The sequence below is a fragment of the Coregonus clupeaformis genome, chromosome 21 (genome assembly GCF_020615455.1).
Source record: "Coregonus clupeaformis isolate EN_2021a chromosome 21, ASM2061545v1, whole genome shotgun sequence".
Classification (NCBI taxonomy): Eukaryota; Metazoa; Chordata; class Actinopteri; order Salmoniformes; family Salmonidae; genus Coregonus; species Coregonus clupeaformis.
The window spans coordinates 29,125,344-29,152,414 of record NC_059212.1 but is presented as its reverse complement, the minus strand read 5'-3'; positions in this window follow the sequence as shown (position 1 = coordinate 29,152,414).

Genomic DNA, 27,071 nt, shown 5'->3' with positions numbered 1-27,071 from the left:
CAAGAGGACTGATTTGATGATGGAATTGAGATGGGCATCAAATCTCCACTTGAGTCTATCATCAGTATCCCCTGGTCCAATGACATCCTTCCACAAAACATATTCAGGGTAATCGTTTGTGGAGATGGAGATGATAAACTGGTGTTATAGTCACAGTTGAGAGACACATCTTCCCCTTCATTATCAGTCTCTTTTCTCTTTGACTGAGTAACACTGTCTGCTCCTCTGCACTCTGGAAACAAAGAATAATACTGTTATAGTGTGGACACTATATAAATAATTCCTACTGAATAGGTGGTATACTTAACTGCAGTATAGTATTATTGCTATTCATGGGATTATGGTTATTATGGACATTGGTGTTGACCGTGACCTTTACCCTCCTGTGATGTCATCACCCAGAGTTTGCACAGTATTAACGGGACACTACCTCATGTTGAGTTGGGTGTATTGCTCTCCTGTTTTCTACTGTTTGTACATGGCTGTAACCCTTTATTTTGTAGTTTGCAATTAAAGGCAATGAACTTTGAAATGCGTGTGGATAATCCTCATACAGTTACCACAAATACCTTTGTGAAAAATGTCAGGATTCCAGTAACATCAGAGTATTGAGAAAAAGATAATGAGAGCCGTATCCTACCAAAGAGAAGTGCAGCAAGAACAACAGAGGTCCACAGCCAATGTCCCATACTTATCATAGGATACAAAGACCAAGACAAACTGATGCTACAATATAGAAACTGGTGTGCTCTCTTGATTCCTGTCTTTGTAGCAGCACAGGCCTAGACCATGCAGCACAGCACAGAGGGGATGTTCAAATAGACAAGTCATTTCAGAGTAGAAAGCAACACTCACTTGGTACTGTGTCCCCCTTGTGGTTGATGCTGGCTTTTCCATTACTCTGTACACAACACAGTATTGCATTTTCTAAATTCATCTTGTAACACTGGGCCTATTCTACAAGAAAACAAAAACATTGTCTATTTTCAAATCCATTAGATATTGTAATGGAATTGTAAAGTCTCTTACATCTACATTTAGAGCTGAATTGAAAGAGGTAGCTTTATTGTCATCCAAAATGACTTACTGCATAATCATCATCATCATCATCATCATCATCACTATGATCATCATCATCTGCTACCACTAGTCTTGGTAGTATCAGGGAGGTAGTGAGAAGGTTACTGTGTCAATTTCAAAGTGGTGTTGTATACTGTCCAGACAGCTGTATTGTAGTTGTGTAGCTCAGTATGTTTTTGTAAGGGGGCTGTATATCCTGTTGTCACAGTGGGCTTCAGAGCACAGTAGTACACAGCAGAGTCAGACAGCTGCACCCTCTGGATCGTCAAGGGGACTGATTTGGAGACTGTATCGAGCTGGGCATCAAATCTATCCTCAAAATCAGTGCCATTAATACTTCCAAAAGAAGAACGGCCCAGCATAAACCTCGGGAAGTCATTTGCTTCATACTTGTACCAGAACAGATTTAGACTTGTAGTAACTGAAGTCTCAAATTGACAGTCCAATGTGATCTGTCCTCCCTCAGTAGCGATCACATCTCCTGGTGGCTGAGTGACTGTGTCTTCTCCTCTGCATTCTGGAAAAGGACACACATTTGTATTAGGGGAGAGAGAAGATAAGCAATATGATAGCGGGAATTAAAATGTATCAAATTAGTAGGAGTAGTATAAAACTGAAAGATATGTTTGAAAAAATAAAGGGCTTGGAGCAAAGGCAGTAAACAAATAAGGAAAGTAATATTATCTTACCAAAAAAATTTTTAGCAAGAACCAGTAAATTCCTCAGCCAGGGTTCCATACCTGCTACTGTGAGATCAGTGGGAGAAGAGTAATACCACTCTGATGTAACTAGACCATGATGAGACTATGAACTCCTTGTCTCCTCCTCTTTCTGTGTATCGTCAAACATTGAGAAGCTTGTGACATTGTCTGAACAACACTCTACCCTGAGTTTTTGTACAGTGACTGAATCTCCTGTTGTCACGGTGGGCCTCAGAGCACAGTAGTACACAGCAGAGTCAGATAGCTGCAACCTCTGGATCGTCAAGGGGACAGAGCTAGATGTGACATTCAGCCTGGAATCAAACCTTTTCTTGAACTCATCACTATTGCTACCTTCTGAATAATGATCTCTTCTCAGGACATACTGAGGAGAGTCCCTAGTTAACTGGATGTACCAGAAGAGATCAGGAGATGTACTACTGGTAGTGTAGTTACAGCTGAGTGTTACCAGTCCTCCTTCAAGGGCAGTAACATGTCCACTCTGCTGGTCAACAGCCTCTTCACCTCTGCAATCTGAAAAAGTAGTTAGAACAGTTTTTTTAAAGTTTTTTTTATAATTATGAATAGGCTAAGATTCAGACAAAGAGAATAGGAAGGAAAAGCACTATACTGTACCAAAATAGCATGCAGCCAGGATAAGTAAAGTATTCGTAAGCCAATGTGCCATTATGATTCATGTATTGAATAGACTGTTATGGACTTTATGTCCCATCCACTGTAGCTGAGAAGTCTCGTAATTGTGGGGCTCTGCAGTAGGGGAGGAGCTTATTGTATATTCAATTTAGTTGAACTGCTTGAAGGATTCCCTGTGAAATGCTGCCCTTCTCAGGTTGATTTAGTTTGATATGCTAATTAGTTGGGGAAATTCTACAACACAGACATCTGTAAAGTGTTCACATGCTGCATGATAATTAAAAGAATAGAAGCAAATTGATGAAACTCTACTGACACCTATTGACTCTCACTAGTAACTTACCCTTGAAAATACAAGCAATGTCAAGGTTTCACCTTATTGGGCAGAATGTTGAACACTAGATGAAACTATTGTATCATTATTATACATAGAAAAACCTTGTCACTGGACTTCATAACTGTGGAGGGCAGTCTGTAGGAGGAGCACAGACAAAGAAGATCTGTCATATAACCTTGCTACTTACACTTGCTTACCACATTTAAATGTTGAGGAAGTTCTGAGGATGACAATGTAAATTATCATTCTATTGTCTATTTCTGCATTAAAACAAATTGTCAGTTACATACTGTTGCTCTGCACATTTCAATTTATGGGACACTAAACACACGAATAATGAAATATTACAACATGACGATGTGTGAAATTGAATTACTTTTCGTATCTCGTGACCGAGACCAAAACAGTGTGAGATCCTTTTACGTTTGTCTGGTTCATTACCAATCAGTTGGCTTCAGGTATGCTCCTCTAAAGAGTGCAGTACATGGATTTACCACCAGAGGACCAAACCACCGAGCAAGGTGTCAGTTCTGAACTGGTAATTACACCCTACACTGACGTAGAAATGGCTTCAGAAAGGGACAGAGTTATTCTCTCTTGTAACTAAACCTCTGATGTCACTCTTCAATGGTATCGACAATATCCCAAATCAGCACCACAGTTACTGGTTAAGGAGTATGTGGATAATACACCAGGGTTCACTCTAAATCATGACAAAAAGACCAAAGGTGTGGAACTGGAGAATTACTCTGCTGAAGTGACAGACTCTGCTCAGAAACACTGTTCAAAAACCTACAGTATAACATCTAATTGAGGGGAGAAAGTTATCAACAGGCACATAAATGAATATGTCCAAAACGCCAAACCCCTCTTTACTAGCCATTACCCTAACTCTAACCCTAGCTTCATCTCCACACTCTGGATCATCCCTAACACTAGCCGTAACCCAAGCCGTAACCCTAACCCAGTGGCGATATAGCATGTAAATCTTAGATGCATGCCATCAAAGCCACTACACAACACAACAGAAAAACAATACATTAATTGCACTATAACAGTGACAAAAGGTGCCCACAAACTGTTAGGGCCAACAGAAAGTTGTCCCAACAGCAGAGCTTTCTTTTCAGCACCATGGAGTGACTCCTTACCACCGCTACACCTGGCTATCAGCAGAGCCTTGTCTGGCAGCGAAACAGTTCATTCAACCTCATTTACTGCCTTTTAAAAAAACATAGCTGATATGGCTGACTTGCTTAAACAAATGTGGTTTCTACTGACAATTGAGATGTACAAACTCTGGCATAAGGGAACGATGAGCGGATAAGAGGCAATCCGTAATTTCGATTAAGACGTTCATGAGCGAGCTAAGACGGACGTAGACAATAGTACTATTTGTTCAGCACTTTTGAAATGTAAAGCGACAGAATTCAGAGCATGGGCCGTTCTTACAGTATTCTCCCTGTACACCAAGTCAGAACCGTAGGATAAATGAAGAGGGCATATAAGTAGACAATGAAAGCTATTACAATATTCAATAATTACATTTCTTTAAACAGGCTATAGGCTACATGTGCACCACCAAATCAGAACAGTAGGCGAAATTAAGAGGGATAAATAGACCACATTATTAGGGTGAGGCACATGGGCTACTAACAGCTTACTACAACACATACTGTACACTTAGTATTACTTTCTTAGCTACAGAATACATCTCCCTGGCATATTACATAATTTATGCAGCAGCATACCAGACATATTTGGACTCACCGTTGTGCTGTGCTCACTTGAACAGGAAGGTGGTGCGGCATCCTTCTGTGGGCAAATTTTGTCATTAATCTTTGTCTTCAAAGTCTGGCATTCTCTAGATTTATGGTGCTTTCAAGACAACTGGGAACTTGGAAAGAGGCCGGATTTCCCGACATGGAATTCCGAGTTGGATGACTGTTCAAAATACATTTCCCAGTCGGAGCTAGTTTTTTCAGAGTTCCCAGTTATCTTGAATTCACTGAAGTCTGAGATTTCCCAGTTTAGAGTTTCCAGTTGTTTTGAACATCTGGCCCATGGTGTTGCGTGTGAATGTTTATCCTTTTAAGCTTGGAAAAGAGACCCTTAAGCCCAGACTTGGACCACACACCCACTCCACCGAATAGCAAGGGAAGCAAAATAGTGATTGCTTTGCAACTCTTGCAGTAAAACACTGATTCCTTCCAAACCACTCATTGTTGAATTTGCGATTTCCAACTTGTTGTGTAATGTTTATGTCCAATGGCCGATGAGCACCGATACGGTTTATATATAATTTCTATTCATATGACAAGGATTGAAAAGGATTTGCCAGCAGATTGTCGACTTGATTCATGATGATGACTGCTTGTTGTCACACCCTGGCTCTGGGACTCTATATGTTGAGCCAGGGTGTGTTCATTCTATGTGTTGTGTTTCTATGTCGGGAGTTCTAGTTGTGCTATTTCTATGTTGGCCTGAGTGGCTCCCAATCAGAGGCAACGAGTGTCAGCTGTTGTTGGTTGTCTCTGATTGGGAGCCATATTTAAACTGTCTGTTTTCCCTTTGTGTTTGTGGGATCTTGTTTCCGTTTTGGTTTGTTCCTTTTTGGTTATATTTAAACCGTAGGACTGCACGTTTCGTTTTGTTGTTTTGTTGTGTATATTATCACTATAGATAATAAAGTTCAGTACGTTTGCAACTAACGCTGCGCCTTGGTCTACTCCGTCTAACGATCGTGACAGAAGATCCCACCACTCCAGGACCAAGCAGCGTGTCCAGGAGCAGGCTGCCTGGACATGGGAGGAAGCGCCAGGAAAGGAGCTGGAGAGGTTGGCGATGGCCCAGGTGGGCAAAGTGTGGTCCTGGGAGGACATGCTCGGGGGAAAAGGGCCATGGGCTAGGATTAAGGCCCTGGCGAGAGAGGAGCAGCGGCGTCAGCAGTGTCGGCGTCGGACGGACGAGAGGCAACCCCAAAAAATGTTGGGGGGGGGCACACGGCATGGGCGACTGGGCAGCAGGAGGCTGCCACAGGGCGATTTGGGAGATTTGGAGAAGAGGCCACCGGGTTTGGGGGGCCAGAAGGCAGGTTGGCGGAGCCTGGATGGAGAGCGGAACCAACTTCCCGTACTCAGGCATGGCAGCATGGGACTGGGCAGGTGCCGCGGTATGCGGAGCGGCGTACGGTGCCACGAGTGGTCCGGCATAGTCCGGTACGTCCTGTGCGAGCACCCCGCACGTGTCGTGCGAAGGTGGGTATGCAGCCAGGACGGAGTGTGCCGGCTCAGCGCTCGTGGTCTCCAATGCCTCTCCTCGGTCCCGGATATCCTGCTCCAGTGTCACGTGCTGTTATGCCGGTACGGGTACACAGCCCTGTACGTCCTGTGCGGATGCCTCACACAGAGTGTGTGAAGGTAGGCATTCAGCCGGGACGGGTTGTGGCCGCTCTTCACTCCAGGTCTCCTATCCGTCTCCACAGCCCGGTCCGGCCTGTTCCTGCCCCTCGCACCAAGCCTACGGTGCGCGTCGCCAGCCCGGCCCGGCCTGTTCCTGCCACTCGCACCAAGCCTACGGTGCGCGTCGCCAGCCCGGCCCGGCCTGTTCCTGCCCCTCGCACCAAGCCTACGGTGCACGTTGCCAGCCCGGCCCGGCCTGTTCCTGCCACTGCACCAAGCCTACCGGTGCGCGTCGCCAGCCCGGCCCGGCCTGTTCCTGCCACTCGCACCAAGCCTACGGTGCGCGCCACCAGCCCGGCCGGCCTGTTCCTGCCACTCGCACCAAGCCTACGGTGCGGCCGCCAATCCGGTCGCCTGTTCCTGCCACTGCACCAAGCCTCACGGTGCGTGCCGCCAACCAGGCCCGGCCTGTTTCTGCTACTCGCACTCAAGCCAGGGGTGCGAGACGTCAGCCTGGTAAGGCCCGTTGCTGCCCACGCACCAAGCCTACGGTGCGCGTCGCCAGCCCGGCCCGGCCTGTTCCTGCTACTCGCACCAAGCCAGGGGTGCGAGACGCCAGCCTGGTAAGGCCCGTTGCTGCCCACGCACCAAGCCTACGGTGCGCGTCGCCAGCCCGGCCCGGCCTGTTCCTGCTACTCGCACCGAGCCAGGGGTGCGAGACGTCAGCCTGGTAAGGCCCGTTCCTCCTCCACGCACAAGCCAGGGGTACGAAGTCGCCAGCCTGGTAAGGCCCGCTTCTCCTCCACGCACCAAGCCAGGGGTGCGTATCGTCAGCCGGTCCGCCCTGCTGCTCCTCGCACCAAGCCAGGGGTGCGACGCCAGCCCGGTCCGGTCCGTTCCTGCTCCACGCACGCCAGGGGTGCGCGCCGGCCAGTCCGCACAATGGGTCACCGGTGCCTGATCAGGTACTGGTCGGCTGCTCCACACCGGAGCTGAAGCTATCCGCTCCTACTATGTCCAGTTCAGCTCCAGCCAGCGGGGCCAGATCGGACCAGGGCGCTATGGGGGGATTATGGGAGGGTGGTGGGCAAGCCCGGAGCCAGAACCGGGCCGAGGAGGAATGCCCACCCAGCCCTCCCCTGTTTGGTTCTAGTTGAGGCGCGGTCGCAGTCCGCGCCTTTAGGGGTACTGTCACACCCTGGCTCTGGGACTCTATATGTTGAGCCAGGGTGTGTTCATTCTATGTGTTGTGTTTCTATGTCGGGAGTTCTAGTTGTGCTATTTCTATGTTGGCCTGAGTGGCTCCCAATCAGAGGCAACGAGTGTCAGCTGTTGTTGGTTGTCTCTGATTGGGAGCCATATTTAAACTTTCTGTTTTCCCTTTGTGTTTGTGGGATCTTGTTTCCGTTTTGGTTTGTTCCTTTTTGGTTATATTTAAACCGTAGGACTGCACGTTTCGTTTTGTTGTTTTGTTGTGTATATTATCACTATAGATAATAAAGTTCAGTATGTTTGCAACTAACGCTGCGCCTTGGTCTACTCCGTCTAACGATCGTGACACTTGTCTAGCTTGCTAGCTAAGATTTTGAAAGTATCAAAGCTAAAGTAGATATAACTTGATTTGACATTATTTGATCTGTGTCCAATGACCTTGAGCCATCTTGGATGGGCACTTCTAATGTAAATCCATGGCAGCACCCAAAGGTGCTTGAACTTTCTATCTCTTTGTGTAGATTTTGCGGTGACATAGTGTCCCCATGAGTGGCAGAACACTGAGCCAATCACGGCGCAGCTAGAGAAGATTACAGACCCCATGCTCTGTATTTTCCGCTGGCTGCCCCTCCACCACAGAAAGCAATGAGCTAGGCTGAAACACCTGCATTTTGGAGCTTCCTAACTCAAGAAAGCAAAAAAGAGACCATGTTTGTATTCGGCTTTATTAACTCAAAACGTCTTCTTTTTTTACATTGTTTGCACACTGATATGTGACACATATTAATGGCAAAATAACAGGCAAAATGAAAGAAGATTTTTTATTTTATTTTGTATATTTTTTTTTGCTAAACAGGTGGGACTAAAAAACCCTGAATGACGGGTCCACACTGCCCTGAACTTAGCTTAATATTCCCTACCCAGATCAACCCTAACCATAATCCTAACCCTAGCTTCATATCCAGATCAATTATCAATTATCATCTTATCCAAGATGGCGTAGCAGTGCGGTCGTGTTCTTTGTTGTGTGTCCGTGTAAATTGCCAGTTTTTTGTATTTTTTTGTATTTTTCGTACATATTTCCCTATCACACTTTTCATCCTTCTACTAAATATACTTTCCTGCAACCCGCCTCACTCAATGTGGAACGGATTCTATTATTTACTCACCTTTATCTAAAATCTCCAGTTGAAACTAGCTAGCCAGCTAACTAGCTACTTGCTATTATCGGCCAGTCTGCACTGTCTGCACAGCGCGTTATCGACCCAGAACATATCGGATTTTCTGCCGGAATCACTAAATCACTGGACCTTTAACACCTGATCATTGCAACTATCTAGCTGCAACCAAATGGATGTTGTTGTTGGCTAATCAGCCTTGAGCTAGCCTCGAGTTAGGCACATCTCCCGGCTATCTACCTCTCTGTCAACCGGACGGGACATCCTAGAGTCGACACGGAGCCCCGCCGATACATCACGACTGGTCTGCCGACGTAATCGTCTGTGGTTTCAACAGGCTTCCCGTTGCGACGACCACGAAGATCCATCTGCTAGCCCCGGCCCGCTAGCACACGCAAACAACAGCCGTGCTTCCTGCTCGCTGTGCTTTAGCACCAATTCGAACTGCTCTCGGACTCACATATTGCTGTTCACTGGATCTTATGATCACTCAGCTGCACAGCTGATGCCTGCTGGACTGTTCCTTTACACGGTACCCTGTCCTGTTTATCTGTTTAGCCTCAGCCCAAACTTTCATCGCCATTACCAGTTGTTGTCTTAGCTCTCTCTAATAACACCAGTGATTGCTTTATGCCTCTCTCCCATGTCAATATGCCTTGCCTATTGCTGTTCCAGTTAGTTCTTATTATACAATTTCAATATAGAACCCTCAAATAGCTCCTTTGTTCCAGCCCCTATACACGCTGAGACCGGCTCAATCGGTGCCTCCAGTGATGCTATCTCTTTCATTGTTACTGTTAGAATAGCGTTAATTCAAATCTGGTATTAGGATAAGAGAAAACATGATCAAGAGGTATTCAATTCAAGCTAAATTTATTGTATGCAAATGTATATATGATAATTGTGATGGTTCGTATACGGGCTCACTGAAAAACCACGCAGGGCCGTCAGAGAACTGATCCATTGTTATAAGTTCTTCCTTAAATACTCTGACAGAGATAGTTCCCGCTCCCTGCTGGCCTCTCAGAGTAGAGACTGAGCGTGGTTTAGACTCACTCAGCCTATCGTTGGCGCACAGGCTGGTCCCAGGCCCTTGGCGCTTCACTGTTGCCAGGCATGAATTGTTATCTCCACAACTTGTCCCGAGTCAGCACCCATAGACACACATTTACATTTACATTTACGTCATTTAGCAGACGCTCTTATCCAGAGTGACTTACAAATTGGTGCATTCACCCTATAGCCAGTGGGATAACCACTTAACAATTTTTTTTTGTTTTTTTTTTGTAATATTTAATTTTAATATTTTTTTAATCATTTTTATATATATATATATTTTTTTTTGGTTTTGTTTGGGGGGAGAAGGATTACTTTATCCTATCCCAGGTATTCCTTAAAGAGGTGGGGTTTCAAATGTCTCCGGAAGGTGGTGAGTGACTCCGCTGTCCTGGCGTCGTGAGGGAGCTTGTTCCACCATTGGGGTGCCAGAGCAGCGAACAGTTTTGACTGGGCTGAGCGGGAACTATGCTTCCGCAGAGGAAGGGGAGCCAGCAGGCCAGAGGTGGATGAACGCAATGCCCTCGTTTGGGTGTAGGGACTGATCAGAGCCTGAAGTTACGGAGGTGCCGTTCCCCTCACTGCTCCATAGGCAAGCACCATGGTCTTGTAACGGATGCGAGCTTCAACTGGAAGCCAGTGGAGTGTGCGGAGGAGGGGGATGAAGTGAGAGAACTTGGGAAGGTTGAACACCAGACGGGCTGCGGCATTCTGGATGAGTTGTAGGGGGTTTAATGGCACAGGCAGGGAGCCCAGCCAACAGCGAGTTGCAGTAATCCAGACGGGAGATGACAAGTGCCTGGATTAGGACCTGTGCCGCTCCTGTGTAAGGCAGGGTCGTACTCTCCGAATGTTGTAGAGCATGAACCTGCAGGATCGGGTCACCGCCTTGATGTTAGCGGAAAACGACAGGGTGTTGTCCAGGGTCACGCCAAGGCTCTTCGCACTCTGGGAGGAGGACACAACGGAGTTGTCAACCGTGATGGCGAGATCATGGAACGGGCAGTCCTTCCCGGGAGGAAGAGCAGCTCCGTCTTGCCAGGGTTCAGCTTGAGGTGGTGATCCGTCATCCATACTGATATGTCTGCCAGACATGCAGAGATGCGATTCACCACCTGGTTATCAGAAGGGGGGAAAGGAGAAGATTAGTTGTGTATCGTCAGCGTAGCAATGATAGGAGAGGCCATGTGAGGATATGACAGAGCCAAGTGACTTGGTGTATAGGGAGAAAAGGAGAGGGCCTAGAACTGAGCCCTGGGGACACCAGTGGTGAGAGCACGTGGTGGCGGAGACAGCTTTCGCCACGCCACTTGGTAGGAGCGACCGGTCAGGTAGGACGCAACCAGGGAGTGAGCCGCGCCGGAGATGCCCAGCTCGGAGAGGGTGGAGAGGAGGATCTGATGGTTCACAGTATCAAAGGCAGCAGAAAGGTCTAGAAGGACAAGAGCAGAGGAGAGAGAGTTAGCTTTAGCAGTGCGGAGAGCCTCCGTGACACAGAGAAGAGCAGTCTCAGTTGAATGACCTGTCCTGAAACCTGACTGGTTTGGATCAAGAAGGTCATTCTGAGAGAGATAGCAAGAGAGTTGGCTAAAGACGGCACGCTCAATAGTTTTGGAAAGAAAAGAAAGAAGGGATACTGGTCTGTAGTTGTTGACAACAGTGGGATCGAGTGTTGGTTTTTTGAGAAGGGGTGCAACTCTCGCTTCTCTTGAAGACGGAAGGGACATAGCCAGCGGTCAAGGATGAGTTGATCAGCGAGGTGAGGTAGGGGAGAAGGTCACCGGAGATGGTCTGGAGAAGAGAGGAGGGGATGGGGTCAAGCGGGCAGGTTGTTGGGCGGCCTGCAGTCACTAGTCGCAAGATTTTATCTTGAGAGAGAGGGGAGAAAGAAGTCAAAGCATAGGGTAGGGCAGTGTGAGCAGGACCAGCAGTGTCATTAGACTTAACAAACAAGGATCGGATGTCGTCAACCTTCTTTTCAAAGTGGTTGACGAAGTCATCCACAGAGAGGGAGGAGGGGGGGGGGGAGGATTCAGCAGTGAGGAGAATGTGGCAAAGAGCTTCCTAGGGTTAGAGGCAGATGCTTGGAATTTAGAGTGGTAGAAAGTGGCCTTAGCACAGTTTGTAGCAGAACACATGTCCTTGAGCGCGGTTTAACAAAGAGGCTGTGTTTGTGTATGTGAGACACAAGTCTTATCTCCCCCTACTCCCTAACAGCTCCTCACATGAATCACAGCTTGTTATGTTAAACAGTCTATATCAGTACAGCACAAACCTTTTATGTTTAATCATTAATGCTTTCTTATTAAGTTAACAGCACATCTAAAATATAAGAGAATAATTTCCCACATTACCCAACGCTTAGGTTTACCTCCACTGTACTCATATCCTTCCATATCCTTGTCTGTACATAATGCCCTGAATCTATTCCACAACGCCCGGAAATCTGCCCCCTTTAATCTCTGTACCCAACGCACTAGAAGACCAGTTCTTAAAGCCTTTAGCCGTATCCTTATTCTAGTCCTCCTCTGTTCCTCTGGTGATGTAGAGGCTAACCCAGGCCCTGCAGCCCCCAGTATCACTCCTACTCCCCAGGAGTTATCATTTGTTGACTTCTGTAACCGTAAAAGCCTTGGTTTTCTGCACGTTAACATCAGAAGCCTCCTTCCTAAGTTTGAGTTATTCACTGTGTTAGCACACTCCGCCAACCCTGATGTTCTAGCAGTGTCTAAATTCTGGCTTAGGAAGGCCACCAAAAATTCAGAAATGTCCATCCCCAACTACAACATTTTCCGTCTAGATAGAACTGCCAAAGGGGGTGGAGTTGCAATCTACTGTAGAGATAGCCTGCAGAGCTCTATCATACTATCCAGGTCTGTGCCCAAACAGTTTGAGCTCCTACTTCTAAAAATACACCTTTCCAGAAATAAGTCTCTCACTGTTGCCGCTTGCTACAGACCTCCCTCAGCCCCCAGCTGTGCCCTGGACACCATATGTGAATTGATTGCCCCCCATCTATCCTCAGAGTTTGTACTGCTTGGTGACCTAAACTGGGATATGCTTAACTATGCCATTAAATATGCCATCCTACAATCCAAACTAGATGCCCTCAATCTCACACAAATTATCAAGGAACCTACCAGGTACAACCCTAAATCCGTAAACATGGGCACCCTCATAGATATCATCCTGACTAACTTACCCTCTAAATACACCTCCGCTGTCTTCAACCAGGATCTCAGCGATCACTGCCTTATTGCCTGCATCCGTAACGGCCACCCCTCATCACTGTCAAACGCTCCCTAAAACACTTTAGCGAGCAGGCCTTCCTAATTGACCTGGCCCAGGTATCCTGGATGGATATCGATCTCATTCCGTCAGTAGAGGATGCCTGGTTGTTCTTTAAAAGTGATTTCCTCTCAATCTTAAATAAGCATGCCCCATTCAAAAAATTCAGAACTAAGAACAGATATAGCCCCTGGTTCTCCTCAGACTTGACTGCCCTTGACCAGCACAAAAACATCCTGTGGCGTACTGCATTAGCATGGAATAGCCCCCGCGATATGCAACTTTTCAGGGAAGTTAGGAACCAATATACACAAGCAGTTAGGAAAGCGAAGGCTAGCTTTTTCAAACGGAAATGTGCATCCTGTAGCACTAACTCCAAAAAGTTTTGGGACACTGTAAAGTCCATGGAGAATAAGAACACCTCCTCCCAGCTGCCCACTGCACTGAGGCTAGGAAAGAGCTGCAAAATCTGGACCCCTACAAATCATCTGGGCTAGACAATCTGGACCCTTTCTTTCTAAAATTAGCCGCCGAAATTGTCCCAACCCCTATTACTAGTCTGTTCAACCTCTCTTTCGTAACGTCTGAGATCCCCAGAGATTGGAAAGCTGCCACGGTCATCCCCCTCTTCAAAGGGGGTGACACTCTAGATCCAAACTGTTACAGACCTATATCCATCCTGCCCTGCCTTACGAAAGTTTTTGAAAGCCAAGTTAACAAACAGATCACCGACCATTTCGAATCCCACCGTACCTTCTCCGCTATGCAATCCGGTTTCCGAGCTGGTCATGGGTGCACCTCAGCCACGCTCAAGGTCCTAAACGATATTATAACCGCGATCGATAATAGACAGTACTGTGCAGCCGTCTTCATCGACCTGGCCAAGGCTTTCGACTCTGTCAACCACCGCATTCTTATTGGCAGACTAAATAGCCTTGGTTTCTCTAATGACAGCCTTGCCTGGTTAACTAACTACTTCTCAGATAGAGTTCAATGTGCAAATCGGAGGGCCTGTTGTCTGGACCTATGGTCTCTATGGGGGTGCCACATGGTTCAATTCTTGGGCCGACTCTTTTCTCCGTGTATATCAATGATGTCGCTCTTGCTGCTGGTGACTCTCAGATCCACCTCTACGCAGACGACACCATTTTGTATACATCTGGCCCTTCATTGGACACTGTGTTAACAAACATCCAAACGAGCTTCAATGCCATACAACACTCCTTCCGTAGCCTCCAACTGCTCTTAAACACTAGTAAAACTAAATGCATGCTCTTCAATCGAACGCTGCTGGCACACGCCCACCCGCCCACCCGACTAGAATCGCCTACTCTCGACGGGTCTGACCTAGAGTATGTGGACAACTACAAATACCTAGGTGTCTGATTAGACTGTAAACTCTCGTTCCAGACTCACATTAAGCATCTCCAATCCAAAGTTAAATCTAGAATTGGCTTCCTATTTCGCAACAAAGCCTCCTTCACTCATGCTGCCAAACATGCCCTCGTAAAACTGACTATCCTACCGATCCTTGGCTTCGGCGATGTCATTTACAAAATAGCCTCCAACACAAATTGGATGTAGTTGTCGTAGAAATATTTGACTCAAAAGTAGTCAACTTAAAGATATTTCTCAAGAGACCGGAGCTTGTGAATCCAAGAATTAGACTTTATTGCATAATAAAGCTGAGCTTGCTCCATGGAACAACTGTCTCTCTTTTGCTTAGAGATCTCTTATATAACACACAAATGCACAGTCATGTATACATAGCTTACAAAGCTACTCCCCTTAAGATCACTGATTAACTTCTTTAACTGCCACGCCACTATTATCTTTCAAAGTCCAACAACACATGTTGTTTACTCCAAAAGACCATGGGCGCTTTTATATATGGCCTCTTTCCCTTATCTCATTATATTGGTGACGTGGCTCAGACACTTTTAAAATAAAATGCATACATTCATTAAAGCATGTTTACACATTGTATTGACTATATTCCTTATTTAAACATGCATCTGGACTTATAAACTGTCAATCATATTTACTATATTTTATCTTAGACATTTCCCAACATTTTCCTTAATGATACATAAAATATTACCATATAATTCCCCCCTTTGGGACATTCCAACAATGTCCCAAATAATACAAAGATTAATTTTTAAATGAATGTAAGCATACGCATTTACTTATTCTTATCCTTGCCATATATGGTTACTTTTCATATGCATATATTTAAACCAATATATATTCCTCATTGTCTGACCCATCTTGATGAGGACCCAGAGCCCAGTCAGGTATTGGATACAAGTTTGGAAGGTTTTCCTCTAAATTAACCTCCAAGTTTTTCTATTAGGCTTTGTAACCATGGCAGGCCCATCCACCCCCAGGAACAACTTCATACAAACATTCAGGATTCCCAAATTCCCAAAATGTCCCATATTTATTTACCTACTGTCATGGCGCTCCCTGAACTGGGTGTATTTCTTTATAAACAATGCTCCCCACTTTTGTTTATTTATAGCATTTCCCATATATGTGTTAGTATCCTATCACATCAACATATGCAACTTTGTCTTAACAATAATATCTAGGACATGTTTAAGAATGGTGTCAATATCTTTAGCTTACATAACCTTTTTCACCCATATCACAAGTATTATAACAATCAAAATAATCAATATCCATATCTAATCAAGTAATTGCCATGTCAACAACACTAAGCATTAATATTAATAAGTTATTCAGATCAATCAGTCCACTTATAATTTATAATCATAATCAAATTAATTACCCAAAACAACTTTGGAATGACAATTCTTAGTTAGTCACCTTTGTTCCATCATTCAAAGTTAAAACTCTCACCTTGGCACATATTGACACTGGCCGAATGTATATTTATATTATAATAATTCTAGCATTAACTTCCTCATAACGAGAATTACAACAGATCAGTACCTTAATGCATTGTCCAAATTACTATAAATGTAGTAGTGTATAATATCTCCTTAATCAACATACTACCTCAACTCACAGTCCCTTCCTCTACCGGTACTCAATCTTCTGGCGTCTTCATTATGTTCTTCAGATAGCTTCATAGTTCATCTTGGATTACCCATAGCAATGTCCCAATTCCAATGTCACACCTGAACCGCCACACCTCCACCATCATTCTGTTTTGTCCATGTGCAAACCAGTATACCCAAACTAGGAAGAACGTTGCATTTGTATAGACCTCTCTCCTCCTGCTCACTCCACATGGACTCCTGTCACATTCTTGAGAGAAAAAGGCACAAAAGAGAAGGCAATTGATTGCTTTGATTTGATGCTGGATTCAGGTCTCCTGGCAGAGGTGGTGTCCGACAGGAACGTCTTCAACGTCTTTGTTGTTCCTCTTCAGCCAGGTAGAGGGTTTTTGGTTTTTATTGAGGTTTACACCGCTCTGGACCGAATTATTTCTGCTATGCATTACGACACCATCCGTAGTAACCTCAGGAAAGGACAGATCATAACAGTTTAGTTGAGTTCATTTCCAATCCAAAACATTCCTATTAACATTGTCTACATGTCTTATGTTTCATCACTCATTCTTAATACCCATTTCTATATAATGCCTGATAGATTTTTCTTTGAGGGGTCCCTGTATTCCAAAGGCTATCTGTTTAAACACCCCCTATTTTCACATTCTCCCTTGAATTCTCCCAAACTATATAACCCAATTGTTTTACTTTAACATTCCTATATTTTTGCTCATAATCTTTTTGACATTACTCTGGTGTTTCCCTTTTCCTTGTTCCTATTCCAACAATTGCTTACACTTCTCTCTTCATCCTGGTTGATCATAAAATTGTTTATAATTAGAATTTCCTAAACATTACAACAGTTATGATTGAATCCTAGCACACAGTCCTAGTAACTGTGAAGATGTTGAACTACTGTTAACTATTTAAAACGGAGATAGGGTGCATATTAGACTATTATTTTATTTAATTTTAATGCAATATATTGTACTCATCTATACCAATCATTGTTTAACGGCTCCTTCAATTCCCTTTCTTCTGTATTTGGTATGGCTCTAACATGTACAGGGTTCAGTGCACTTTCCCAAGGAATAACTACTCCAATAACACTTCCCCCTGGAAATCTAACACTAAATACTACATCAAATTGTTTATCTAAGTATTGGACTGTTCTCCTTATATCTATGATTCACCTGTTTCTTTCTTTCATTATCTTAAAGTCACACTACCCCATGTGACTTCCCCATACTCTTTGTGCTGGTTCCTCACACACCAATATTATTTTAACCCTTGTATTTTAATAGTGATCCCTTCCTGCATTTTAGTTATGGTTCCTGTCTGTGCAAGAATATACTTTCTAATCCTGTCTATATCCCTTCTATGTCTTGTTCTTCAGCTCTCTACTATTATCAGTACCCCATTCCCCTTATTCTCAGGGAACTAGTCAAGTACAGAGAGATCAATGATGAGGATTTCTGGTGCGTCTTGGAGGTCTTGAAAGTCTCAGTGGTCTCTTAGTCATCAGTTTCCTCACTCTGGTACAATGGTTTAGATGATACCCGATCCGTACCGCTGTTGGTGTAACTTGGACAACGATGTATGGTCACTTTAGCTGTTAACCTTCTTCCATCACTAGGGTCTCCAGATCAGCCAGAGTCCCTCTCAATCTATCGACATCGGTCTGCGAAAAGTGTCCTTCAATCAGCCTACCCATAGGGAAGCTCAGAGTTACTGCTGCAAAGACACAAGCACAGACACACACAAAAGACAACAATGCTACCCAATGGCTGAGGTTGGAACACTCCTATAGTGGGAAACATGGATCTAAGTATCTGTCTCCACCACTTTTACCATCACTAAGGTAGCCAACAACACCTGGTACAGGCCCCTTCACATAGGGTCTTTCCAGCTCTTTCTTCTGTAGTCTTTTGCCATCACATAGTCTCCAGGGCGCAGAGAATGCTCAGACTCCTACTTAGTTGGGCAGAGTTATCTTCACCCATGAAAAGAAAATCTTAAGAGCATTGTTAGGTTAAGTGAGACACAGTATGCTACTCATGTCCTCTCATCTGTCAAGAGAAGCCTTGAGATTATGAAGCACACCTGCTTCCAGCTTGTTGTAGTCCACTTATCTCATAGACAGACCACCTCTACACCATGCCTCCTATCACAAAAACAAAAATGATATAACCTAACCCATAACACATTATTACTACTGCTCATATCCTTAATACACCTTGCATATTTCCCCACAAAACCATAATAAAACATTAAAACCTCTGTAATCCCAACTTCCCCCCTTGGACACATGCATCACATCGTGATTCATGTGTTCAAAAAACAAAACAACAACAATATTGCCTATTAAACCAAAAATAATAACTAACCTTAAAATGACAACCCTTGAGCATATCTTTACTTAACTGTATTCCATAACACTATTCAAGGAATACCTCTCCTTCAGGACTAACCCTCTCACTTCATCCTTGTCCTGTTTGGACTAATTTATATATAGGATTTTTTCCAACTTATAAACTTCTTCACAATTATCCTTATTATATCTAACCCCCTAATTCAGCATGCCTCTAGAATTTATAGTGCGGGTGATCAGGTCACACTATAAAGCCAGGACAGATTTCAGAGGTCATTGAAATCATTCAATGAATTGTTTCATCCAATAGTATACTACTCCTAACTACCATCAAGACCTTTCATAAATGTTGTATCCCGAGTGTACAGTAAGTCCCTAGTACAGCTCTTTTCAAAATAAATCACACATATTTACTTATCCCTCAGTAAATAAAACCCAAATTACATGTGTATGCTCCTTTAAGATATTTCACTTCCATCCTGTCACAAAACCCAAAATAGAAATAAATTCCTATACAGAATAGCATTTCATACTAAGTAATTTGTTCATGGTTATTCAAACACCATATAGTAAAACAATAAACAAACAAAAAATGGCCAGGCCTTATTTATCTTGGTAGCTCCCTATGACAAAATAAAAATATAACTACTTAATTTTACTAACTAGTTTCACCCTAGCCTACAGACTTTTTTAACATCCCAATGAGATATAAAGAAATCCCCATGTTCCTGGAAGAGAAAGTATACATGTCGTTAACATATAATCAACAATCCAAAGATAGTAATTACACACAAAACATCATACATATATCCCCAGTCCTATCTCATCGACAATCATTCGTATCAATCTCACTCCTCAGAACTACTCTCATCGTTCAACGTACTATAAACAAATTATCGTTATCTGAAGTAATAAACCATCTTCATTACTCACCGCTGTTTAACCAAACTATATAATGTCATATAAAATGATCAATTGTCAAATATCGTTCCTTATTCAACTATCGAGACATGGTCTTCATTAGTATATCGTCTCCACAAAGCAATACTACCTAATAACATATTCTCATTCTCCTAAGTAGAAATAATTACTTATATTAAACAATTCCATTCAACATCAAGTCAACCTCTCATCACCCAATTAACTTACTTTTTAAACCCTCTATCATATCTATCATACTCTACCGCTAATTTCCCTCATAACGGTCCCTCAACTGATGACAAATTATTTTATATTTATAGTAAAAACCAATAAAACATCCAATTCACCAATATGCAATTTTAATTACTATGTTATCCTATCTGACATGAATTGGTATGACAACATCTTTCCTATAATGTTATCAATGAAACCAGTAATTCCCATCAATGGCATCAAAGTAAAATATTTACTTTCTGTCGCTTACTGGATTCGAACCAGGGACCCTCTGCACACATCGACAACATTCACCATCGAAGCACCATTACCCTTCGCTCCACAAATGCCACACAAAGCATCTACTTCCAGTTCATAGAGCAAGTGACGTCACCCAACGAAAACCGCACTAGCTCTCACCGCTAACTAGCTAGCAATTTCCTGCCGATAATATTCAACCTTCTACAACTTCCTACAAAATACGCAATCCTTGTACACCTAACTTAACCCATAATGTCCTTTATAGCGCTCTCACGTTTCGGCAAGCCCCAATGTTTAACACCCACAGACAAAAATTGAAATTCTTCCATTTTTACTAGCAGACCTAATAAAACACACTTTTCAAACAGCGTTCTGCATTTACCTCTATCATAGGGTTTAAAACCGAAATTAACAACATTAACCATCCTAAATTGCCGTAGTAACGTCATGTTTGGTTCATTTTATCTATTACCATATAAGACATTCACTTCTCCATGCGTCGTAAACTATATCCTATTTCTCTTGTAATCAACTAAAATCATAGCCACGCAATTAAACCATCACTCCGCCATTATCAGAATGAATTAACTATCCTTTCTAAGTAAGCTACAAGTAACACCAAACACTTGCTGTAGTTTACCATCATATATTGAAATCATCCATTTATCACAATTCAATGTATTTATAGACATATTCCACTATTGTCACTCGTTTAATCTAGCAAAACCTTATTCAATGACTACCACGTACTCTCCTCTCCATACCGTTAACATTTTTACATGTTAGTCATTTAGCAGATGCTCTTATTCCAAGCGACGCACAATTAGTGAGCTCATACATTTTTATAAGTAAACTAGCCCCCCTTGGGAATCGAACACTCAACCCTGGCATTGCAAGCACCGTGCTCTACCAACTGAGCTACAGAGGACCACAGATGAGCGTATAGTGCCTTTTTCTGATAATGTTATAATTGTAGCCTATTGCATTACTTTAGTTTAAAATATAAGTTTGTTTATTCAACAAATCTAGAACTCACTATAAATTGGTGCTATTCACTCAGCATAATAGCCAAAGCTCCTTGCATCCCCTGGTTCACGTAACAAAAATACACTATCATTCTACAATTCACCAACTATTCGCATACATTACTGATGTCACGCAAACCATAGAATAAAGTAATAACAATTAGAATTTTGTCAAATAAATGTTTTCCATCCAGCTATTCAAACTTGCTTCAAATATATCTTTCAGCTCGATACAGTCAAGCAAGTACGACTCTATTTTACCCGGAAACCAATTCATGGCATTAGTAATCCCAACAATAACTAATAATATATTTATATTCATATTATTAAAATACCTTACTTTCATTCCAGTCTACCTAAACAATTCAAATTATTGCCAAATATCTTATCCAAATTGCCAGTCCGCTATTCAAATGTATGTAACTGTCCTTTCTGATTTAGACTATAGACACTCCTCCTTCTTTCCCGTTGAATAAGAATAAATTCAGTCTGAAAAGACTCAGGCTGCTAAATCTTCCAATCTTATCCTGACTGTTCCTTCAATCTAAACAACCCACAACTATAGCTAAACTATACTTAGAAAACCTAGACTCTGTTCAGCGATGCAGAATCTATGCTTTATTGAAAAGACAAGTTAATCCTCCTTTATTTCAATGATAATGGTCAGTAGTTTTAGTATCTGGCACATACCACACTTTATCAGAAAATAGCTTTGAAGGACACAGATCTCACACGCTCAACGTAAACAACTTAGCAGTCAACGAGTCAAACCCCACATTCATTGATTTGGAAACAGATCTAACGACCTAACCAAATGAATTATATTTCCCCTAATATACAAAAATTCCTTGACTATATCACCTCTGCTTCCGAAATAATAGATAGTTTATTATAATGCTTAATTCTACCACATGCCCTATGTACTTTCTCCCATCCCCACGTACGTCTACGTGTTTGGGCAAGTCAACACCTATAATTTTATCCAATGACTTGTAATAAATTACACTCCCATAAAATTCATTCTATTCTAATATATTCATATCAACCAAACCATACATGTTTCTAATTATTCTTTATTGCCATAATCTGTTAATCACAATCTAGTCTCAGCGGAACGAACAACTAATTTCCCAAATCCTTCCCCTCAGTCATACAATCCTCCCAGAATCATATATGCTGGTCACTATTCCCTGATCTTACAAGATTCTATGACAGGCATTGTTGTACGAAACTCCAAGATATCATTTACAAGAAAAGCTTATTATTCCAACATATATATAATTATCATACACACCTCTATATCTCATCATTCAAACTTCAGAGTGCGACTAATTTACACCATTATACCACTTTTATTCCATATTTATACAATGTTGTTCTTAAACGCGCTTAATTACTATTTGTATAACCTACAGGAATATTTTATTCTATCAAAGGGCCCAAATTTGGAATGTTAACCCTATCCTAGTTATTATTTTACTGTAGTCAACTTATCATAATACTACATCACCTCTAAAGTTTCTAAATATAATGTCAGAAACATACCCTAAAAGATTTATCAAAATACAATGCATAGACGTCATATGACCACACCGGTACACGTGACCTGTTCCTCAACAGGATTTATTCTACCCCTCCTGGTAACGTGAATTTTTCTACACTCAGTTGGTCAATGAATATCCACGCACCATTCACTCTTCCTCTCTTGGTGTGAGACCGGGTGCGTCCTTCCTACCAGGTTATACTCAAACAACGGTCCAGGAAAGGTGCGCCAACCTTTCTCCACCAAACACCGACATTTCAAACGACCTCAAACACAGCTTCTCTCCTCAACACAGAAAATAAGCTGTTATCTGCAGGATTTCTTATTATTCTCATTCATACAGATGAGCAGCCACTTGTGCCCAAATGAATCAGACAGTTGAATGACTCACAGCCTCCCAAGAACTTGGCTTACCTTTTAAAAGCGGCCGCTTTTGTTTGTATGGTCCGTCCAAGCCGTTTCACAACTGCAGATGTACACCGTCTCTGGCCCCTATTGTCAACTCCTGGCAAAGCTCGCCAAATATGTCGTAGAAATATTTGACTCAAAAGTAGTCAACTTAAAGATATTTCTCAAGAGACCGGAGCTTGTGAATCCAAGAATTAGACTTTATTGCATAATAAAGCCGAACTTGCTCCATGGAACAACTGTCTCTCTTTTGCTTAGAGATCTCTTATATAACACACAAATGCACAGTCATGTATACATAGCTTACAAAGCTACTCCCCTTAAGATCACTGATTAACTTCTTTAACTGCCACGCCACTATTATCTTTCAAAGTCCAACAACACATGTTGTTTACTCCAAAAGACCATGGGCGCTTTTATATATGGCCTCTTTCCCTTATCTCATTATATATTGGTGACGTGGCTCAGACACTTTTAAAATAAAATGCATACATTAATTAAAGCATGTTTACACATTGTATTGACTATATTCCTTATTTAAACATGCATCTGGACTTATAAACTGTCAATCATGTTTACTACATTTTATCTTAGACATTTCCCAACATTTTCCTTAATGATACATAAAATATTACCATATAGTCTATCACAGTGCCATCCGTTTTGTCACCAAAGCCCCATATACTACCCACCACTTGTCACGGTTTCGGCCGAGGCTGCCTCTCTTCCTTGCTCGGGCAGGCTTCGGCGTTCGTCGTCTCCGGAATACTAGCTGCCACCGTTGCATGTTTCTATGTTCGTTTGCTTTTGTCTGATTGTTGTCACACCTGTTATCATTTAGTGTCATTAGTGTCCTATTTAGTTCTCGTTGTGTTTGTCAGGTGTTGTGTGTGATTGTTTTACTGTCGTGCCGGTAGGCTGGATATTTACTGTTTGCTCGGTTGAGCTAGTTTGCTCCTTAGTTTTGGAGTATTTAGTCGCACCTTTTGTGCGCTTTGTGTTTACGCCTACGCAAGGAGCTTTTGCCTCAGGGCATTTATTTTGTGTTTGTTTTGCTGTGCCTCACTAAAGTCTGTTGGACTAACGTACTGCGTCCTGCGCCTGATTCCACACACACCCACCTACATCTACCTTGACAGAATCACACACCATACTCGATGGAATCAGCAGGAGCCGCAGCAGCACAGGCGACGTTGGAGGACAGGATCCGTGAGCAGGATGACCAGATCCTGCGGATGGGGTCCGCACTGCAGGAGGTGATCACCACCATCCGAGGCTGGGAGACCCGAGGGACTCCTCCACCGCCATCCTCCCTGCCCGCACCATCGGCCACTCAGCCAATTCCCGCTCCGGAACCCAGAGGAGTTCGACTCTCGCTCCCGAGGGCCTATGATGGGACCGCGGCCGGGTGTCAGGGATTCCTTCTCCAGGTGGAGCTTTACCTGGCCACCGTGCACCGGGCGCCTCGGGACACGAGAGTGTGGTCCGCCGGATCTCCTGCCTTTCGGGAAGGCGTTGGAATGGGCCAACGCAGAGTGGAGGGAGGATCGTACGCTAACACCATCACCTACGACGAAGTTCTCCCGCCGCTTCAGGGCGGTAGTTTGACCATCTCCCGGAGGGGAAAGCGGCGGGGAGCGTCTGGTCGGGCCTCAGGCAGGGGAAGAGGGAGGCTCAGGAGTTGCCTTGGAGTTCCGGATTCTAGGGTGGATGCAGGGTGGAATGAGCGGGTACGATCACTACAGATGTAGTCTACGCGGGGACTCCGTAGGGAGCTGAGCCTGTAGGGACACCAGCCCTCGCTCGACCAGTTGGTCGACATGTCCATCAGGCTGGATACTGCTAGCTACCCGCGGACGTCCGAGGGGGTCCGTCCATTTCACCCTCCAGCGCCTCCGAGCCGTGCCCCATGGAGCTCGGGGCGCTGGCGAGAGAGAGGAGGGGTCGGCTACGAGGGGGTCCATCTCCTGCACCAACGTGGTCGGGGAGGACACACCGCGGCTAGGTGTGGGGATGGCCTCTCGGGGAGAGGACGACAGGTCCCGCACTGGGGAATCCTTCCAGGTGAGTAGGCGCCCACTCACCCAGAGCCTCTGTTGCACATTTCTGTATATCTGTGCGTTTTCCACAGGTAGCACCTCATTCCCAGTATAAGGCGCTGGTAGATTCAGGCGCGGCTGGGAATTTTGTTGATAAGAAGTTTTGTTTAGCCTTAGGGATTCCCCTTCTCCCTGTTGACGTTCCCTCCCGTTCATGCCCTAGATAGCCGTCCGTTGGGTGCGGGCTTGATCAGGGAGGTCACTGCGCCACTTAGGATGTGTGCGCAGGGGGTCATCAGGAGATGATCCAGCTATTTCTGATTGACTCGCCTGCGTATCGGTGGTGCTGGGCATGCCCTGGTTGAGTACTCATAACCCATCTATTTCGTGGGCAGGAGAGGGCTCTGATGGAGTGGTCTGCCCAGTGTGTGGAGTCGATGTTTAGGCGTTTCATAGGGGCTACCTCGGTGGAGAGTCCAAACCAGGTGCCCGCATTGCACGTCCCCCTGAGTATGGGGATTTGGCTATTGTGTTCAGTAAGTCGAGGGCGACGCAGTTGCCTCCCATAGGAGGGAGATTGTGCGATAGACTCCAGGCGGGAGCTGCGTCCCACGGAGATGTGTATCCTCTGTCTCAGGAGGAGAAGAGAGCTATGGAGACGTACATAGACTAGTCTCTGAGACAAGGATACATACGGCCTTCCACTTCCCCTGCGCCCTCGGAGTTTCTTTTTTGTGAAGAAAAAGGATGGAGGATTACGCGTGGCATTGATTACGTGGTCTCAATCAGATCACGGTGAAGTACAGTTATCCACTCCCGCTGATTGCGACCATGACGGAGTCATTGCACGGAGGCGTTTCTTCACTAAATTAGATCTCAGGAGCGCGTACAACTTGGTGCGCGCATTAGGGAGGGCGATGAATGGAAGACAGCCTTTAGTACCACCTCGGCCATTACGAGTATCTTGTCATGCCATACGGGTTGATGAACGCTCCTTCAGTTTTCCAATCATTCGTTGATGAGATCTTCAGGGACATGCAGGGGCAGGGGGTGGTCGTGGCTACAAGATGACATTCTCGTGTACTCGCTACCCGAGTCGAGCATGTGGCCCTGGTGCGCAGAGTGTTGCGGAGGGGCTGTTGGAGCACGACCTGTATGTCAAGGCAGAGAAGTGTCTGTTTTTCCAGGAGTTCGATCTCCTTTTTGGGTTATCAGTTGTCTGCGTTATGGGGTGAAGATGGAGGTAGACGGTGTTGGCCGTGCGTGATTGGCAAACGCCAACCACTGTGAAGGCGGTGCAGCAGTTCTTGGGGTTTGCGAATTACTACGGAGGTTTATCCGGGGGTTTTGGACAGGTGGCAGCTCCCATAACGCCTCTTTTGAAGGGGGTCCGTGCGTCTGCAGTGGTCAGCCGAGGGGGACAGGGCGTTGGGAGGTTGAAGGACCTGTCAGGGGGGTACTGTCACGGTTTCGGCCGAGGCTGCTCTCTTCCTTGCTCGGGCAGGCTTCGCGTTCGTCGCCTCCGAATACTAGCTGCCACCGTTGCATGTTTCTATGTTCGTTTGCTTTTGTCTGATTGTTGTCACACCTGTTATCATTTAGTGTCATTAGTGTCCTATTTAGTTCTCGTTGTGTTTGTCAGGTGTTGTGTGTGATTGTTTTACTGTCGCAGGTAGGCTGGATATTTACTGTTTGCTCGGTTGAGCTAGTTTGCTCCTTAGTTTTGGAGTATTTAGTCGCACCTGTTTGTGCGCTTGTGTTTACGCCTACGTGCGGATCTTTTGCCTCAGGGCATTTATTTCGTGTTTGTTTTGCTGTGCCTCACTAAAGTCTGTTGGACTAACGTACTGCGTCCTGCGCCTGATTCCACCCACACCCACCTACATCTACCTTGACACCACTGTGACCTTTACGCTCTTGTTGGCTGGTCCTCACTACATATTCGTCGCCAAACCCACTGGCTCCAGGCCATCTATAAATCACTGCTAGGCAAATCTCCGCCTTATCCTAGCTCACTTGTCACCATAGCAAAACCCACCCGTAGTCTGCGCTCCAGCAGGTATATCTCACTGGTCATCCCCAAAGCAAACACCTCCTTTGGCCGCCATTCCTTCCAGTTTACATTACATTACATTTTAGTCATTTAGCAGACGCTCTTATCCAGAGCGACATACAGGAGCAATTAGGGTTAAGTGCCTTGCTCAAGGGCACATTTACGTCATTTAGCAGACGCTCTTGTCCAGAGCGACTCACAAATTGATGCATTCACCCTATAGCCAGTGGGATAACCACTTTACAATTTTTTTTGGGGGGTAGAAGGATTACTTTATCCTATCCCAGGTATTCCTTAAAGAGGTGGGGTTTCA